Genomic DNA, 19,927 nt, shown 5'->3' with positions numbered 1-19,927 from the left:
ACATACACGTTTACTTACAATAGTGCATATGTTGTATATCTGCATCTATTTGGATATACATGAAACAGTGGGTATATATACTCCCATATAAAATTAACAAATGTAACAAATATCTATAACTTGTTTAATGTAGTGATTAATGTAGTCATTGACTTAAAACAGCTCATTAAAGAACTGAATTTGATAATATACTTTGAAACACATGTACAAAAAAAAGTGATTTTGGTACAAAGTTAGCAACCAATGCAATGTTCTAGTCAGCAGGAACATTTCATTACTTGCTGTGGAGAGGAGGCATTTTCAAAAATCACTTTGTATACGAAAATATGTATCAAGCACCTCTCCAAATTTTGTCACTTTTGATGTTGAAAGTTCTGTTTGTTTTAACCACTAGCAATTAATTGTGTTACATTTGTGTTTATATGAGTAGATATACCTGAACATTCATGTTGTAAATGCAAAATTTATACATGAAGATATGCATAACTGTATGTGTGTAAGTACCTACAAGTATATATATATGTGTGTGTATATATATATATATATATATATATATATATATATATACATATATATATATATATATATATATATATATGCACAATGTTCACCAGTAATTGGAGTAAATTACCTGTTAGAAGACCTGCCAATGGTACAGATTTTGTGACCATTTGTGGTCATGTCCAATAATTCACTATATTAACCAGACTCTCAGGTTAAATAAGGGCAGTTTTTCCCATATAAATTCTAGGTGCATTTGGTAAGCCCTTGTTGTAGTTCAGATAATAGCCGACAGAGCCCTGTTTCCCTTTCCCAGCTTTCTTTTCTTGTGTAAAATATAATCTAAGAGTATTTAGATTGAATCATTTTTATTCTCAAATAAAATGTTGTAGCAGGCCCAAAACATTTCGACAAATGGCATTGGTTAAAGCTAGCATTGAACCCATTTATCATGTTACAAAATGGAGTTAATGTAGAAAAGGTACTGCAAGTGCATGACAGCTGCAATGCAGAATATTGCGCTTGTGACATATTACTATACACAGAATTAGAAGACCATATACATACTATATGTGTGATACCGCCACATTAGACATGGCAGTTCATTTTGTTGGGTTTTTTTGTGCAAAAGCCTGCCAAATATTTGTATATGAGATGTGTCTCTTTTATATAATGTTTATAGGGCGTCATTTCATTCAAAGATCTACTTTTTGGAGTGACTATTGCACTATTGGAAAACAGTTTCTTCATAGTAATAATCGCAGTTTTGCACACTTTTTATTTCCAGTTTTCGCAACATGGACACCATTGTGAATCCCTTCATTGGGGTTTGATTTCCTTAACAAATGTTTAGGATTCAAAGTGATTGGCAGAACACGTCTATGATCAATTTGAATTATATTTATAAAAAACATCTGTAGCCTTAAAAAGTGTACTTTTAAGACAAATAATTGAAATCCTGGCACAGTTTGTTGCCCTTCTATGGTAATTCAGCTGGACACTGAAAATGGGCACTGGTTTAATGGCTGACCATGATCTGAGCAGGCAGTTATATGTGTTTCATTTGTATAAATGTACATCTGAACATATATATATATATATACCCAATTTTTCTTGCATTTATATAAAATGTATTTAAGTAAAACATTAAGAGGACTGTGTATAAATGTACACATACAGAAAATCTGAGGCTAACAGATATATTTATTCACTACTTTGCTGACCCTTATCTAGGAAGTAGGTAAACAAGTCAGAAGATGAAGATGACCTAAAAGAGGATAAAGCTCTCAGCCATAAAACAGTATAATCTGCATGGTGCATTCTCTGGCAGTCAGATTAGGCTCATCCAAGAGGCTTGTGGCTGAGAACCTGCATGGCCAATTTATGTATAGCACTATACCCTATATAGGCAGTTAGGGGGAGGGCATTTTATATTCGTATTCTTTCCCTTACTGCCAATAGATAAAACATCCTATTTGTTTTAAGCGTTTTTTTAGCTAAGACATAAACATATACTGAAGTATATATGAGGCAGATCTACTTCTCTATATTTATTTTAATGGCGTTACTTTTAATTCTTCCTCTAGAAGAGATGTCCTTACAAACTGTAAGTTTCGGGTATTGCTGCATTAGCCCAAGAGGAAAAAAAAAAGTCGTTGGTGAAAGTGGATGCCTTTTATTTGGCCAACATAGATGTAGAAGTTATTTAAGGTCTCGGGACCTGGGAGGTATCGTCTTCCGATGATCCTTATGGAAATAATATTTAAGAAAAATCATCTATTTGGGTCAGTCCAGTGACATTAAGATCCCAGGAGTTTCTAGTTTTTAATCTCTTGCAAGCATACTAACATATGTATGAATGACTGTTGGGATACTTGGAAGAGATGTGGGGTTTGAGATTAGGACTATGGGACCCTCTTTTTAGGACAGCAAAATCCTGGAGTGGATATTCTGCTTTTTTTGTTTATTTTTGGGTAATAACAAAAAGTCATATAAAAAAACACTAGTAACTACAAGAGAAACTCTACGCAAAAAAACCTATATATATATATATATATATATATATATATATATATATGTAAAAAATTAGCATTAAATATGTACAGATGACCGTTTTCCCTTATTTGCACGGAATTTTCTATCACATTATGTGCCTTGCCTTCTGACAAATGATGAAATAACCACTGCTCATTTGCTGCATGCTCTGACTTCAGTATACAGGAAATATGAAATGTGTACAGACATTAAACAGTTAATGATTTTTGATTCCTTTTTATTATTTTGTTTATTGGCTTTTGACATTTCTTCAGCCCCTCCTCCACCCATGTTTATGTCCCCTCACCCTCCCTTCTGTATCAAACGTTCACCGTTAGAGATGCTGTTAACCATCGACGTTGAATAATCCAAAACACTCAATAAACAACGTAATTTGGTTCATATGAAGACAATAAAGAAGAAGGAATACTGGGAGGGAAGTGCTACACTAAATGCCTCTTAATACAACAGTGTAGAAAGTTATGTCATGCTCCATCCACTACTACTTAGAAATATGCATTACGTATGTGCAGCGGTCAGATGGTTAAACGGTGGTCTAAAAGAAGGGATAAGTATGCTCTGTGCTTCCAATGGCCCTGATCTTAAAAAAACATGAATACATGGTATATTTCCATTTTTCTTCACACATATGTATATGGTTTTTTATGGCTGGCGTAAATGGTAAGGTCTAGTGGTATTCGGTTATCCATTGTGTCCTTTCTAGTTAAGGTCATCGTTTGTGATTCAATGCTAAGGGGAAACTATTTGCCATAGCAGCTTTTAGCATTACTAAACACCCTGTAGCCTGTGCTGTTTGTTTGGCAACTAGTGTAATTGTTTTAGGAGAAATGTATTTTAATAGTTTATCTTATGTAAGCTGAGACCTGGTCTTAAGTGGCATAACCAACATTATCAAATGAACATTATCTCTTGGGGTGCTTGAACCAATCAAAATTAATCAGCAACTTAACAAAAAATGATCCTGAGATATTTTTGAAATTGTATACACACAAGGTGAGTTTTTTTAAAAAAAAATGTAGCATTTGGAAAAGTGAAAGATCTGCTTTAAGTTTTATCAACATCATATTTTCCTTAAAACTTTGTTAATCATGTACTTTAGATCATTGATAATCACACTCTGATCTTTTTTATGCATACAAAGTAACATGAATGTATATAAAGTTTCCCACAACTATAGGGCTGAATTTAGCAAGCATATTTTGTTGTCATGATAGTTTTAGTTTCATAGGTGGGCATCACCTTTATGCACTCTTAAGTTTCAACAAACCTTTGACATTTCCACTTGTTCAGCTGTAATTACTTATATTTCATAATGACTGTCTTTGGTTAACAGCCTCTCCAGATCCTTAGGTCAGTGTCACCCAGTCCTCCTTGAAATTTTCATTACCTTTGTTATACCATTTTGGCAATGTTTCACCTCCATACTGTATAACCCACTCCTAATATTACCTGGTGTAACTTATGCTGTCTGTCTATCGCTACTCTATTTGTTCTGTATAAGTATCCCATATTACCCCTCCAAGTATTCCATTTCATTATGTACCATAACACTTTGGCTCTCTAGTCATATACCTCTTTTGTTGGCAATATTTTCTACATCTAATTCTGTTATCACATAAAACCGCCATTGCAAATAAATATTCTATACATAAGTCATTAACAATACATTTTCCAGCCAAAGAAGTCTATTGTCACTATATATATATATATATATATATATATATATATATATATATATATATATATTAAAGGACTGTTCGATCCTGACCTTGTGTCTATAATGATTAGATTACCATATTAATCAATTGTGATTAATCAAATGCAGGTATACATTGTATCTGATGGGTCTCAGATTAAACTGGCAGTCTAATTGCTTATGCAACTAATCTTTTAACTATTCTTTTGTGGATAGAAAAAATGTTTATTTTAACTTCTTGTTTTTTCCTCTCTGGCGTCTTCCAAAGCCTCCTAAATATATGCAATTTGTTGTGTTTTGTCCCTAAACTCTATGAAAATATGGGGAGAGGAGGTGTCCCCTCTACCCTGCCACGGATTGTATTTAACGTTTGAGGGGACTAGATCTAATTAAAAGATTATCTGATTTGTGTATAAAAGTAATAAACCGAATTCACGGTACCCCTCTCCCTAGACCTTTTATAGGGCTAAAATAAACTCAATTGTACCCTAAAGGGACTCTTATGTCTCCTTTGACTATTAAAATTGTTGGGTGATTTTGCTAAATTTGAATACTTGGGTTTTTAATCTGTATAGTTTTTCATGCTTAATCTCTGTTTCTTCTGTGTTTGTTTCAGGATATTTTGGGGTGGGGGATGGAGGAAATGTGTTTCCTTATTTTTTTAAGAACAGACAAATAGTTTCTTTTGTAAGCAATCAAAGATAAGGAAAAAAAATATAAAAAGTAAAAAAAAAAGTTTTTCCCTTTTCTTTTGGACAGTTTGTGAATGATGTACAGATGAAACGAGTACTGTCGGTGTTTGTGTGCTGTGCAACTGTATATGTCGAAAGTGGCATGACAATGGTCTAACGGTAGATATGGACATACTAACGATAACAAGAAGCTTCTGTTTTCTTGGGCCTTTGGTATGAGAGTGGCCATTCTGGCCAATGAAAGCACTAACAAGAAGCAACTAGTGGCCCAAGTAAGTGTGAATAATCCTAAAACTGTAATATATTTCAACATTAGCACAGATATGCTTTATATATTTATCCAGATCAACACTTGGTATTAATCCAAATCTTATAATATATTAACATTTTTTTGCAGTGAAATTAGCTTTACGCTAACTAAATCTGGGTTCACCCATCCACAAAACACTACAATTGTAAAGTGTTTAAACATGTGTTGGGATAGTCATTAAAGTAATAAGGTATTACATGTCCAACTATGTGTAAACTAGATACGTCAAATTATTCTAATCTGCTGTCAAATTAATTGTTTGTATAATGGGCATATATTTTTCATTATACTTCAACTTGACTCTTTTTAGGGAGTACTTGCTTTAAAGGGACACACCAGCCATCATACAGTGGGGCAAAAAAGTATTTAGTCAGCCACCAATTGTGCAAGTTCTCCCACTTACAAAGATGAGAGAGGCCTGTAATTTTCATCATAGGTACACTTCAACTATGACAGACAGAATGAGACAACAAAGTCCATAAGTCACATTGTCTGATTGTTAAAGCATTTATTTGCAAATTATGGTGGAAAATAAGTATTTGGTCAATAACAAAAGTTCATATCAATACTTTGTTTTATACCCTTTGTTGGCAATGACAGAGGTCAAACGTTTTCTGTAAGTCTTCACAAGGTTTTCACACACTGTTGCGGGTATTTTGGACCATTCCTCCATGCAGATCTCCTCTAGAGCAGTGATGTTTTGGGGCTATCGCTGGGCAACACGGACTTTCAACTCCCTCCAAAGGTTTTCTATGGGGTTGAGATCTGGAGACTGGCTGGGTCACTCCAGGACCTTGAAATGCTTCTTACGAAGCCACTCCTTCGTTACCCGGGCGGTGTGTTTGGGATTATTGTAATGCTGAAAGACCCAGACACGTTTCATCTTCAATGCCCTTGCTGATGGAAGGAGGTTTTCACTCAAAATCTCACAATACATGGCCCCATTCATTCTTTCCTTTACACGGATCAGTCGTCCTGGTCCCTTTGCAGAAAAACAGCCCCAAAGCATGATGTTTCCACCCCCATGCTTCACCGTAGGTATGGTGTTCTTTGGATGCAACTCAGCATTCTTTCTCCTCCAAACACGACGAGTTGAGTTTCTACCAAAAAGTTCTACATTGGTTTCATCTGACCATATGACATTCGCCCAGTCCTCTTCTGCATCATCCAAATGCTCTCTAGCAAACTTCAGACGGGCCCGGACATGTACTGGCTTAAGCAGGGGGACACGTCCGGCACTGCATGATTTGAGTCCCTGGTGGCGTAGTGTGTTACCGATGGTAGCCTTTGTTACTTTGGTCCCAGCTCTCTGCAGGTCATTCACTAGGTCCCCCCGTGTGGTTCTGGGATTTTTGCTCACCGTTCTTGTGATCATTTTGACACCACGGGGTGAGATCTTGCTTGGAGCCCCAGATCGAGGGAGATTATCAGTGGTCCTGTATGTCTTCCATTTTCGAATAATTTCTCCCACAGTTGATTTCTTCACACCAAGCTGCTTGCCTATTGCAGATTCAGTCTTCCCAGCCTGGTGCAGGTCTACAATGTTGTATCTGGTGTCCTTCGACAGCTCTTTGGTCTTGGCCATAGTGGGGTTTGGAGTGTGACTGTTTGAGGTTGTGGACAGGTGTCTTTTATACTGATAACAAGTTCAAACAAGTGCCATTATTACAGGTAACGAGTAGAGGACAGAGAAGACTCTTAAAGAAGATGTTACAGGTCTGTGAGAGCCAGATATCTTGCTTGTTTGTAGGTGACCAAATACTTATTTTACCGAGAAATCTACCAATGAATTCATTAGAAATCCTAGAATGTGATTTCCTGTATTCTTTCCCCCCATTCTGTCTCTCATAGTTGAAGTGTACCTATGGTGAAAATTACAGGCCTCTCTCATCTTTTTAAGTGGGAGAACTTGCACAATTGGTGGCTGACTAAATACTTTTTTGCCCCACTGTATGCACAGTAATGCAGATGACAACTGAGAATGAGAAGTCCTTTTAAATGATCATTGTATTCCCTTCAGAATCCACCTAGTTGATTATCGTATACTGGTTTGTCTGCTTAAAGTCCCATTGAATCTCTGGGAGCAATTGTTTCTTGCTAGGCACCCCCCCACACACACGTACAACGTTCACTGAGACAGAGCAGGAGGTGACTGGTGCTGAGTAAATCACATAGCAACCCAAACACTTCTGCCGTTTTATTTAAAAAATACAAGTGAACTCCAGTGCTGGCTTGTTGAAGGTTGTGGGAGAGGCCCATTTCAGTGGGACTTCCAAGCAGCCAATCAGAGGTGAGAATCATTGGACCACATCGGGGGGAGCTGCTACTTCTTCACAAGGTAAACTTTATAACCTCCTAACATTTCAAAGGAAGACCCTTTTGGTTTGAGGATTATGGTTGGAGAGGCTTCATTGAAACTTTGCATTATGTTGACATTTATGTAACTAGGTAAGCTACAGATAAAAGAAAAATAACATGTTTTTAGTATGGCTTCATGTAGGCGACAGGCTTCATGTAGGCTTTTGCACATACAGCTTCTACACGTTTATATGTGTTGACACAGTTTGGTATTGATCTCTAGAGCATTTCAAACTCTAATAACCAACAAATTAATAGTACAATTGTCATACCACCTCTTTGGTAAAAAAAAACACTCAACCCTGATTATTGACATATTTTTATTTAGAATCCAATATTTATGAGTAACGTATTTGATCACTTACATTATAAATATGACAACAAAAGTCCCTCTACTTTTCTTTGGTAATTATTTCATGCATGTGGCATTATGACCACTCAAAATTCCATATGCATATATCAGTAATATGTGCATGATGAATGAATTCTCGGCAGGGTTGGCCAAAATTTAAATGATACATACCGACCTAAGTAGTTAAATTGTGTTTTAACTACCTTCACGTCATTGTGAAAAAGAACAATACGCTCTATATACATTAGTTTTGCACTTTTAGTTGGCAAGTATTAATATAGGTTGAAGAGGGAACATTAATGTCTCTTTTAGCTCTTTTTCACATGACTGTGATCTTCTCTTTATTACTTCCCTTTTCTTCCTTTTTTCCATTGGCCACGTTTGACACTTCCATCTTCATCTTCCCACCTTCTTCTTCATCAAGTGCTTCATTTTCATAGGCATTCATTTCAGCTCTGATGGAGACACATCACAACGTTTAATGAGTATAAGAGAGAAGAATATTGATATGTAATTTGTTGCACAACAGAAAAATGTTGTCCCGCATATAATAACTTCTTCCAATTCTGAATAATATACTATAACTGCTAACTAGCACTGGATTACACATTTTAGGCTAAATAATGCCTAGTTTTTATAGATTCACTTCTATCTTGCAAGTGGACAAGAATGTGGGGTTCCACATAGGCATCATTAACAATATTCTAAATAAATATTAATTTGCATATCGCTTCCATTCCACACTCCAAGAGGCAGCACCTTTATATTACCACTTCCACTCACATAAATAAAGAACTGTGTATGATTGGAGAGATGTAGTCCTATACTGAAATAAGTGCGACAATACAGTCCATTATTGTATGTCTTAATGCAGAGATTCATGGGTGGGACTCTTCAGCTTTACAAGTTCTGGTGATCATTTTAACATTGAGATTTTGCCATTTGTCATTATATTACAAGTCACAGCATTCAGTCATTTTATTTACCTGCCTGAAGATGGTATGTGCTGCAAACACAAACATTAATTATTGATCTCAGGTCCTATCATAAACAAAAACTTTGAATCTGCCATCATTCCGAGCTGGAGTATACACCATTTTGGTCATGATATGTAACAAAGCAACCCTGTATTTAAGTCCATTGAGATTCATATGCTGTATACTTATAATATCTTAATGAACAATATGCAAAATGGGAGTTTGGTACACATGTGATAGATAACAATATGTTTGCATATATTCCCATTAATATGTTTTTTGTATCGATCTAAAAAATACATCATATGAAAGATAACATTCTTCAGTGAAAGCAGAAATATAATCAGTATGCTTCAAGTCATTGCAAAACAGAGACAAGCAAAAAAATGATGAAAGCTTTTATAGTTACATCTGCCTCTATCATGGTTCTGCCTTCATTAGTTGTCATTATAGGGAATTTCCATTCCAAATATAAGAAAACAATATCGCAGTTAAGCACTGGACTTTGGCCAATGTGAGATTCACAAACTTGTCTTTCCGACCAATATTGTTGCACATAGACTAAGTGTTAAATTCTTCTTCAGCAGGTAAATCAAAAACGATAGCATTCTTGAGTTTCTTATGACAACAACCTATCAATGCCTGCTTTTGTATCACATTACAATTATGACTTCCCTAAAGCATGAAAGTTTCAGTAATAGAAATGAATGATGAATGAATCGCATGGATTTGGTAAGTGTTATAATTAGTTTGTGGAACAACACACTTAAATAAGATAAAACCATTAATCCTTCATTCTCTTTTGCAAAATAAGTTATAAGGTAATATTTTTTTTACATAAAATATTTAATGCAAACTTTAATATATGTTCCTGCCATATTGCAAAAAAAAACGGTTGCATTGGGTTTCTGTTATTAAAGGGGAACAGTTGTCATCACAGCTTTTAGCATAACAAAATGTATTTATTAAGGATTAAGGGCATATTAATACACCCCAGCTAAACTGGCACTCAAATGCAAGGGCATAATATAATAATATTGGGAAATCTTCCTGCTGATGCATGAAAGAATCGGCTCTCAAATGACACTCTGGTCTCCCTGCTATTAGCTGCTGCTAGCATTGCTATGAGCTGACTATGATGACGAACGCGCTCGAGTGAGCGGTCATTACATTGTATGAGATTCAAATGCTGAACGGTAGTTCAGGCATTCCTTTCCTATTGTGTCATTGAAACCACAGAAATGTTCTCTCACAACAAGAGCGCCTCTTCAGGGTTTGTACATATGTTATGATCAAGAAAGCAGACCTACAGAGTCTTGCTTCCTGATCACTGTGTGTGATCAGCGAACCGTGAGATCAGAGTGTAAAGAGGGGGGAAGGGAATGTTTAAATATCACATAACCTCTGATATTATCATGATGTCATTAGGAATACCTTCTAGTGACAAGAACAGTTCTACAAAGACACCAACACCTTTAATCATGTCATATGGGGGAATAAAAAAGGGGATGTGAACCCTTTAATAAATAAATACAGGATGGACGTTCATTTCAAAAATGTAGAAATGTTAAAAAAAGGTCAAAATCTAAAACTAGAGCTCAGAGGCTAAGATGTGATGTAATGACATACCACTCAGTAGACAGTGTAAAGGTTAAGACAAGAACAAAGATCAATTAAGGTTGGAGTCTTTACAGCAGGCTAGATGGGCCGAATAGTTTCTAATCTTCCATTTAATTCTGTGTTTCTACACTACTTTCAGGAAAAAAAAGAATTTTTTTTAAAATATAAATTAAGAAATCCCCTTACTATGCCCACCAATGCAAAAAAACTATGATACTACATGTCTCACAAACATTTTCTTGTGAAGGCAAGATCTCATGTTTAGATTGAAGAGATGGACTATACACTATGTACGGTATGTACGTCTCCTTTTCTTTTTTTTTTATGATATTGAGGATTGTGTTCATGGACAGAGCCCATGGTAGATGAGTTTCAAAAATGGACAAAGAAGTAACTAGCCATAATGTTAAAAACAATGAATGCAAGGCTATATCAGACAGTGCGAGTCTGGGGATAACGAGGCAGCCCTGGAAATTCAAGGCCAGTGGCTGCCAGATGACATAAGTGTGGCCGATAGCTGGATTTGGCAGGCCGCACACTATGTTTTAATGCTCACGAAGCGTGTGTCTGGGCATATCCAGCTAGCGGCAGCACACTACAGCATCCACTGGAATGGTAGATCAGTTGTGTATGGCGCTCTGATGGCCAGCAGCTCACCAGGCATTTGCCCAGTATGTCAGATGGCCAGTCCAATGCCTACTACTTCTGCTTATAGCGGATTGGTCATCAACATTGAGTTTTCTCCATCAAATCACTAAATAAAAAGCTTACTTAGTTTTTCATTCATTCTATCTATATAACTTATTTAAAGATACTTGCCTTAAACATTAGGTATTGTTTTAACTCAGTAGAGCTGATGGATCATGTGGAGCAAAATCTACATAATGCAGTACATGTCTGTGTTAAAGAACTCTCCATTCTGATCCCTCCATCTTCTGAGGTGGTCAGTTTCTACTTGCCATTGCTGCACAGGGAACCAGTCAGTAGGAGCATGTTTAGAAGCATACATCTCACTTAATACTTTGAGTGCCAGGGGCCATGACACATATTTTCCATGGGCTGGGACAATTTTCAATGTTTTGCTACAGTTTTAGCTACCGTGTTCCATGTTCATGATGGCGTGAAAAACCGCTAGGGTTGCAAAGGGATTAAACTGTGGTAGGGGCTGAGTAAAATAAATCCTTCTCTATGCTGCATGCTGAACTATAGGTTGCCAGCATGGCTGTGTAAACACTCATCCTCATTGTTAAAGTGTAACATACAGGGTTTTGTATATGTTGCATTGTGTGCAATTGTCCTTACCTTTCTCTCTTCAGGTTCTCCCTACCATACTCATCCCTGTAACAAATAAAAACATGTAAGATATTTGAATATAGTTGTATAAACAATCAAATCAGTTATTGTTGCAGCTCAAATTTTAAACTAGGCAGAGAACCAGCTGATGTGTCAGTTGCGAACTATGAGATCTGCATTGTATGTTCTCAACATTAGGTTGCTCATTAGATTCGTGGAAACTTGTTGACTGAGTTTCTTCTACCATGTAACCTCTCAGTGGGGATACCCTTGTATCCTTGTTTTCTTCTACTACATATCTGAAATGTAGATGTCCATTGTTCAATAACTACTATTTGGGGCTGGTTTGTGCTTGGTCTGCTTTTTAAATGGTTTGTATTTTTTTTTTGAGTAATACTCACTTTTCTTTTTTGCACCACAGTCTGTTCACAATCATCAAAACGAAGACGATGAAGAGGAACACGACCACGGCAGTAAGCCCTAGCAACCATGGTTGTAGGTAACGAGGGCCTCCTCCAGATGAAGCCCGATTTGCAGCATCTATGGTATGGTTATAAAACACATGTGAACAGCTGAACAAGTAAAAGCAACAAAAACAAACCCTCACAAGCTACTTTGCTGGTGTCTTTGGTATAGGCATACATTCCAAACCCAAAAAAGAAACTTTAACGCCATGAAAAAAAACCAAGAAATGTTTGTCAGAACACCACATCTGCAGACACCTCGTACAATACAGAGCATGGCAGCAGCATGTTTTTATATTCATGGTGTAAAGAGGAACTATTTCATTTTCATTTGACAAGCAAGGACTGTTTACGTAAGACTCTACCGAGGACTTTTTTGAAATATAAATATTAGATTACCCTCCTTTATGTTTATTTATTCTTGGCTGTAAACAACTTTGGACATTGTATTTAGGGGGGGGGGGTCCTGTTCTATTCACTGCTAGGTTATCTCATGGCTGCTACCCTTACCTAGGCATACTTTGGAGGTTACCATGTTTAAAACTATTACCTGCTTTTATTTTACACGTAAGCATTAAAATGTTGAAATGCTAAGTATTAATAGTACTTATTGATTATTGGGCAATTCCTACTGCTTTATTTTATGTTATGGAGATCTAGAGAAGGATGGTGACCTTTATCTTGTTTGCACCAACATGTGTGTTTTATTAGTAGAAGACACATTTGGAATCCTAGTGCGTAGGAGAGGCAAACTATTATGTAAACAGACAATACAGGTAACAATAACTGGTTGTTATCTGACATCACTACATGTGTTTTAACTTGTAAAAAGGCATTTATCAAAGAAGGTTTCAGCCAGTCCTCTGTACATAATATGATGACATCATGATATCTAATACTATATCTTCATGTGGTGACAAATATGGGATTGCTGAAACTCCTTTATATCACAATACATTTGTAAAAGCTAATCCCAGTGAGCTTCTTTGACAAGAAATACTGAGTAGGCCATGGATAATGCATAGTTTATGTAGGTGGTTTCTTGAACCCTACTATGTATTATGCAAGGCCAGATTAGACATTCACTGGACTTGGCCCTTCATAATATTCAGGGAGCATAAATGTTAAACTTTTAATTTGACAATTAAACAGATGGTGAAAGCGCAGTCACCACCAGTTCCAGCTTCAATTTTTTGAAACACAAAAAGCACCCACAACATTAATCTTAATCTCACGCTATGCCCAAGTAAGTATTCTTACTACTTTTTTTTTTAACATGCAGCCATAAACTAGCCTTCTCTCTGCGCACTAGAAGGTATACACAAATACATACTACTCCTGACTATCCTCCCTGTATAATGGAAACACACAGGCACTGTCAACAACCATCACACACAGCGCAGGTCACTTCAATAGTTCTCTTACCTCCTTGTGCCATAGTGGAAATTACAAGCATCAAAACAACCAGAACTGATTTTAGAGTGGACATGTTGGTAAAGGTGACTATGCCAGCAGGTGAAAGCACAAATTTAGATGAATGTGAATGCGCCAGTCGTCGATCTTTACTGAAATGGCACTCCCAGTCTTCCTTCTTTCTACTGTTCATTAATCTCTTGGCTATTTGCAGTTTTATGACAGTGTAGGGGGTAAAATCCACACATGCTCCATCTTAGAGTCTCAGTTACTGGGTAACCCATTCCCTGCCAGAGACATGTGATCCAGCTTATAGTAAAGATCAGTCAGAAGCGTAATACAATTTAATAGCCGTAGTACTGTAATATTTACACAATCATTCTGTTCTAATATACATCTGTTAGGTGAATTTTCATTGCCTTTGTAGTGGCGTTATATATATATATATATAGATATATATATCTATCTATCTATCTATCTATATATATATATATTTATATATAGATAGATAGATATATATGTAGAGCATTAGTTTCTAGAAATAGAAGTAGCATGTTTATTAACAGTGCAATTTAGAGGTCCCACATAGACGAAAGAGTTAAGTATCTTCTAACTGGACTTTGGTAAATGTTTTATTGCTACAGCAACCAACTCTACGAGTAATCTAATGCAACCGTTAAATGTGTTTCAGTTGTGTCCTGCTAGACCCTTTTGTACACCGCCTCACCTGTACATTGTACTTCTGACCTGTACTATTTGCTGTTACACCTTTCCACAATTTGCGGTTCATTTTCTAAGCTGTTTAATTATCTATTTTTTGTCCTGCTTTGAGAAATTCTTTAAAAGCCATAATGGTTAAGGGACACGTTAGCCATCATATGCACTATAATGCATATATTATTCCTGAGAAGTCCCTTTAAGTTATTTGAGCCCCCCACACACTTGCAAATGCATGGAGAGATTCTGTAGAATTTCCCCATATGAATTTGCTCCTTCCCTCAAGCTCCTATGTGCCATGCAGGAGATGTGTTTGGCTGAACATATCTCCTGCCATTTAATATACTTACTGACAGTTACCTACAGTGTTGGCTCAGAGAACATTGTAGGTGGGATGGGGGCCAAATAAGACCCCTCATGCACATGTACAGAAACCATCCCACTGATTTCAGGGGAGGCACTTTCGTAGTTCAAGTAGCCAATCAGTGCCGAGCGTAGTTTCAGCTCTGTTGCTCCAGCTTCTCCCTAAGGCAATGGGTGAGGTAAGCCCTGAGAGCAGGGGTGCCTGCTGCTTTCCACCACTGGAGGATTATGGATCTCCCCACAATGAAGGGAGTGCAAGGTCTATTCCTAAAGGCCTCTGTTTCAGTGCTCCCTCATGCTGTGCATTGGCTATTGATGCTGAGCGCCTGGATATAATGTCATATCACACTGCGAAGAAGCACTGATACAGGAGTCTGTAGGAACAGGCCTTGTGCGTCCACCGCAAAACCACCAGGAAGCCAGAAGAAGAGAGAAGGGTAAGATATAAGGGGAAATTGAGAGAGAAAGAGAAAGAAGAGATAAAATATATATCGAGAAAGGCAGGAAATACAGGGAAAAATAGAAAAAACAGAAAAGAGAGAGAATGTTTTGTATATAAGCATGTATAATGGCAAGTGTATGTTAGGATATTTGTGTGTGAGGGCAAGGGTGAATATGTGTGTGTGGGCAAGCATGTGTATTGGCGCCACACATAGAAGATATTTTGCTGCGCAGTTTATTATGTCAAGGGTCACGCAATGCTGCACTGTAGGTTGTTGAAATAATTTTTCAGTATGGGGAACAGTGTTAAAAAATTATCACCCCTGGGTGTCAAATATGCTAGGTACCCCACTGCTGCCGGGACCCCCAGAAATCTTTCCATTTCTCTCTCTTGCAAAGCTCATAGCTTTCAATAGAAATTGCTCCAAGGTAGGGCTGTGGAGGGATGACTTGATGACTGTGGAGGCTGTGGAGTTTTTAATTATTGTTATTATGCTTATTACAAGATGTTGTACAGCATTGGCAAGGGTATGTGGGAAGAGAGGAGTACTGGCACCTCTTATTTATTTATTTACAAAAAAAGCACTTGTAAGTAACTTAATATTTATTTTTTTTATAAAAATTCTTTACTATAAATTATTTTTTGTTGAGCCTGCCAGGGGCTTTTTACTGCCCCTTTAGCTTCAAATAGCCTGCTTGCATCGTTTCAGAAGGATGTTTTTACTTGAGACTATTCATCTAAAGCTCGCTTCCACTGACTGACAGACACAATTGGTATTTATTTATACATTGAGCAAATTATTCTGCAGAAAGGCCAAGTTAAAACTTTATAATCCATAGTTTAGTCAATGAGTTTAAATCATCTTCAACACTAGTTAGCAAATAAGCCGCAAAAACGCTGACTTCTCAAGGAAGCCTAGTAACATCTACATACGTTTACCTTAGATATTATCTAAGGTTGTGAGGCCAAACTATCTGTACATGATGTTGTTTTCAGCTGACCCTTTTTATTATATATTTGACTTCAGACAAATGTGCTCCTTGTACAGAGACGTATGGACACTAAAGTCTATGTCAATATATAACAGACTTCTGGTCTCATTTGTTCATATCACTCTGACCAACTTTGCTGTGTTCAGTGTCCAAAATCTCATAAAGAAAGATTTTCAGAAGAAACGACTGTGGTTGGTCTCTTTAAAGGTTATTATTGATTGGCGATGTCCAGATCGTGGGGGGAAGGGATCTCGATCCAAACATGGCAGGTCCCTGCACTGTGTCTCGCCTCCAAATACATCCATGTTAAGATGAATCTCATGCTTCTCTTCTTCCTCCCTGTTCCCTTTCTCGCAAGTCTTCTCATTGTCCGTTTTTGGTCCAAATGCCCAGTCTGCAGGGAAAGAGAAGAAAGAAACGTGTTCATATTGTTCTAGTTTAATGTAACCATTGTTAACTGGATCACAATCACTTTCGATAAAGACAAAAGACTGTACATTGCATTGGATTGTGTATGGCCACAAAGCATAGTAATACATAGTAATATGTCATACATTTTAAACATTCTTACTAATGGGACTTAACACGCGTACTTGTCAATCATGATAAAAACAATGTTCTAACTTCATAATAACCTGTTAATTGCCATAAAGCAGTTTTCACAACATTTTCTTGAATCAAAATTACGGGTCCACCTTGGACCCCTCAAACTTGAACAGAGCAGAACTGTGCCGACGTCGCCACAAGCTGTACAAAATGCAATAGTAGGTAGACTGGCACATATAATCAGTATGTCTCATATGAGGACCTTGCCCCTAGGAAACAAGGAACTCCCAAACTTATCAAAAAAACAAATGATGTTGGCATCCCACACATGATCCAACCAAAATATACTCCAATAAATTCTATCAAACCCTTTTCAGCTATAGGCCTCCCCTGAGCAGTCGTCTGCTTGCAAATGGGTAGGGGCTGTCTCTTCCAAGACCCTTCCTCCTTGTTTCCAATTGTGCCCAAAGCCTGGCAGAAGTCACCAGGGCCTATAACGTACCTGACCTCCTTAGTGTCGTGAGTATCTGTTTTGGGGCTCTCTCTACAGGTTATTACAGGACACTACAGGTCACTACACAGGGCCAGCCCAAGACAAAATGCCGCCTGGGGCGAAGTTTAAAATGCCGCCCCCCCCATTATCTACCCTTCCTCTCCCTGCCGCCCCCCCATTATCTACCCTTCCTCTCTCTGTCGCCCCCCCATTATCTACCCTTCCTCTCCCTGCGGCCCCCCATTATCTATCCTTCCTCTCCCTTCCTCTCCCCCCCCCCAGACTTACATTTCAGCAGTTTTGGCAGTGAGTCTCCCTGCTCGGTCTCGGTGCCGGCTTGTAATGCTGAGCGCCGGAAATGACATCATCTTCCGGCGCTCAACATTACAAGCCGGCACCGAGACCGAGCTAGAGGGCTCGCAGAGGAGAGAGTGAGGGGCGCCGAGCGGGTACTGACAACTTGGTAAAATAATACCACTCGGCACCCCTCTCTCTCTCTCTTCTCGGCTTTAAAAAAAAAAAAAAAAAGGCTTGAGGCGGCAAAGGGCTTGGGGCGGCAAAGTGCCGCCCCTTCAAAAGTGCCGCCTGGAGCGGTTGCCCCACTCGGCTCCATTGTCTGGCCGGCCCTGTCACTACAGGATGAGAGCAATTTGTATGTTTTTACTATGTCTCTGTTAAAACTGTAATTTCCTTCTTTCACATTTAGTGCACCCACACATATAATATATTATTATTCTTTTTATTCAAACAATAGGAAAAAAAAGTCATTATGTAAAAAATTCATATTTTGTATGTACACAGAAAATCATAACAAAATAGGATATAAATCAAACGGAGACTCAGTCATATGCCCCTTAATTCCTGTGGTCCCTTTAAATAAAGTTCTTATTGCAAATGTATACAAGGATTCTGATTTTGCCAGCCCATCTCCTGAGGGGGCTCTACACCTCCTTCCTACACCTTCAATTTGAAGCTTTGACATTCATCCTCGTCCCCGAGTATTTTCACAAAACTATAGCTCTGTAGTCCGGGGAATACATGTGCAACCATTTTCTGCTCAAGGGGTGTGGACCCAGAGGGAGCAAAGTCTCTCCAACAATTTATAGCACTACTGGTGATCTAGAGAACTTTACACCAATGGGATGCCAGCTGCAGTGGAAGGCTGATTGCAATCAGGCAATTAAATGGTAGTAATGTCTCTAGGCAAGCAAGGGGACACACAAAGTCTGCAGCTTGACACTCTTATTGGAAAGATCTGTTGCTGGGAAGGGTAGATTTAGACAGTGGAATGGGCCTTGGACCTGGACATCTACAAGTGATAAATGGGGCACCATAGATGGCTAATGCAGTACATGCCAAGACTCTAGTTGCTCGCTAAAAAGGCCCCAGCTATGGAACTTCTTATTGGCAATAGTCTTTTCCTCACTTTCGCTTCTCACCAAGCTCTCAAAAATCAGATTGGACAGTGCTTTTGTGATCCTGATGATTGAGTGTGGTTTTTGGATCATGTCAAGACGAGCTGCATAAAGGGCCTCTGTTTCACCCGAACCCACAGATGGAAAAGCTGACAGATTAAAGAGATCTTTGAGAAGCACGGGACTTCCAAAAGTTGTTGAAATGCTTATATGCAGCCAAAAGAAGGTCTTGGCAGTTGTCTCAAGTTAGTGCCATGAAAAACAAAGAATGGCCTTGCTTACCCCTCCAGTTGCTATTCAGGTATAACTTGCACATTTATTTTCCCCAAAATGCATAATTTGACATGCTTCTTAAACATCCAATCTCAGGCTGCATTAGCTTTCCTAGCTTTGTGTCATCTGCAAACACTGATACATGGCTTTTGATGCCCACTGTCATTAATAAAGAGATTAAATAGCAGAGCCTTTGAAGTTCTCCATTTACTAATTTTGTCCAGTTGGAGAATGCTTCATTAACTCCTCTCTGGACTCTTTGACCCAGTTTTCAAGTCACATTGCTTAAGCCTACATCTTTTATTTTATATGGGAACCTAACCTTTTGTGTGGAATTGTATCAAATATGTTCAGAAAATCTACATAAATTGGAACATCCTCATCAAATACACTCTAACCTTGATGTTGCCTCTCTGAAGGAGGATTTAGACAGAGGCAGGCAAGCGGTGAATGAAGTTCAATATAAATGCAAAGGTTTGCATTATGGGAAAAATAACAACAATGCAACATACTTAAATGATATTTCCCTGGAAAAAAAACTAAAGAGAAGCATGTTTAAGTAATTATAGACAACAGACTTAGCAAGAGTGTGCAATGAGGCCATTGAGATATTGGCATGTAGTGGCCACCGGTCCTTAATGACATTATGGAACTAGAAAAGGTGCAAAGGAGGGCTACAAAATTAATAAAGGAATTGGAAGATCTTAGTTATAAAGAGATACTAAAAAGTTCCATCTATATACCCTTGAAAAACGTCATCTTAGAAGGCATAATATAGAAATGCACAAACAACAAGTAGTCATCCTCTGAGATTGGAAGATTCCCTACACAGCAAATGAAGGGATTCTTTACAGTAATGGCAATAAAGGTATTGAATTCACTGCCAAGAGAGGTGGTGCTTTCAAATACAATGGATTCCCTCCTTTGGACTGGATATTTTTTTTTAGAAAAGCAG

The sequence above is a fragment of the Sceloporus occidentalis genome, unplaced genomic scaffold (genome assembly GCF_023333645.1).
Source record: "Sceloporus occidentalis isolate IW3139 unplaced genomic scaffold, rSceOcc1.0.p SCAF_169, whole genome shotgun sequence".
In the NCBI taxonomy this organism is placed as follows: domain Eukaryota; kingdom Metazoa; phylum Chordata; class Lepidosauria; order Squamata; family Phrynosomatidae; genus Sceloporus; species Sceloporus occidentalis.
Note: the sequence above shows the minus strand (reverse complement) of the source record.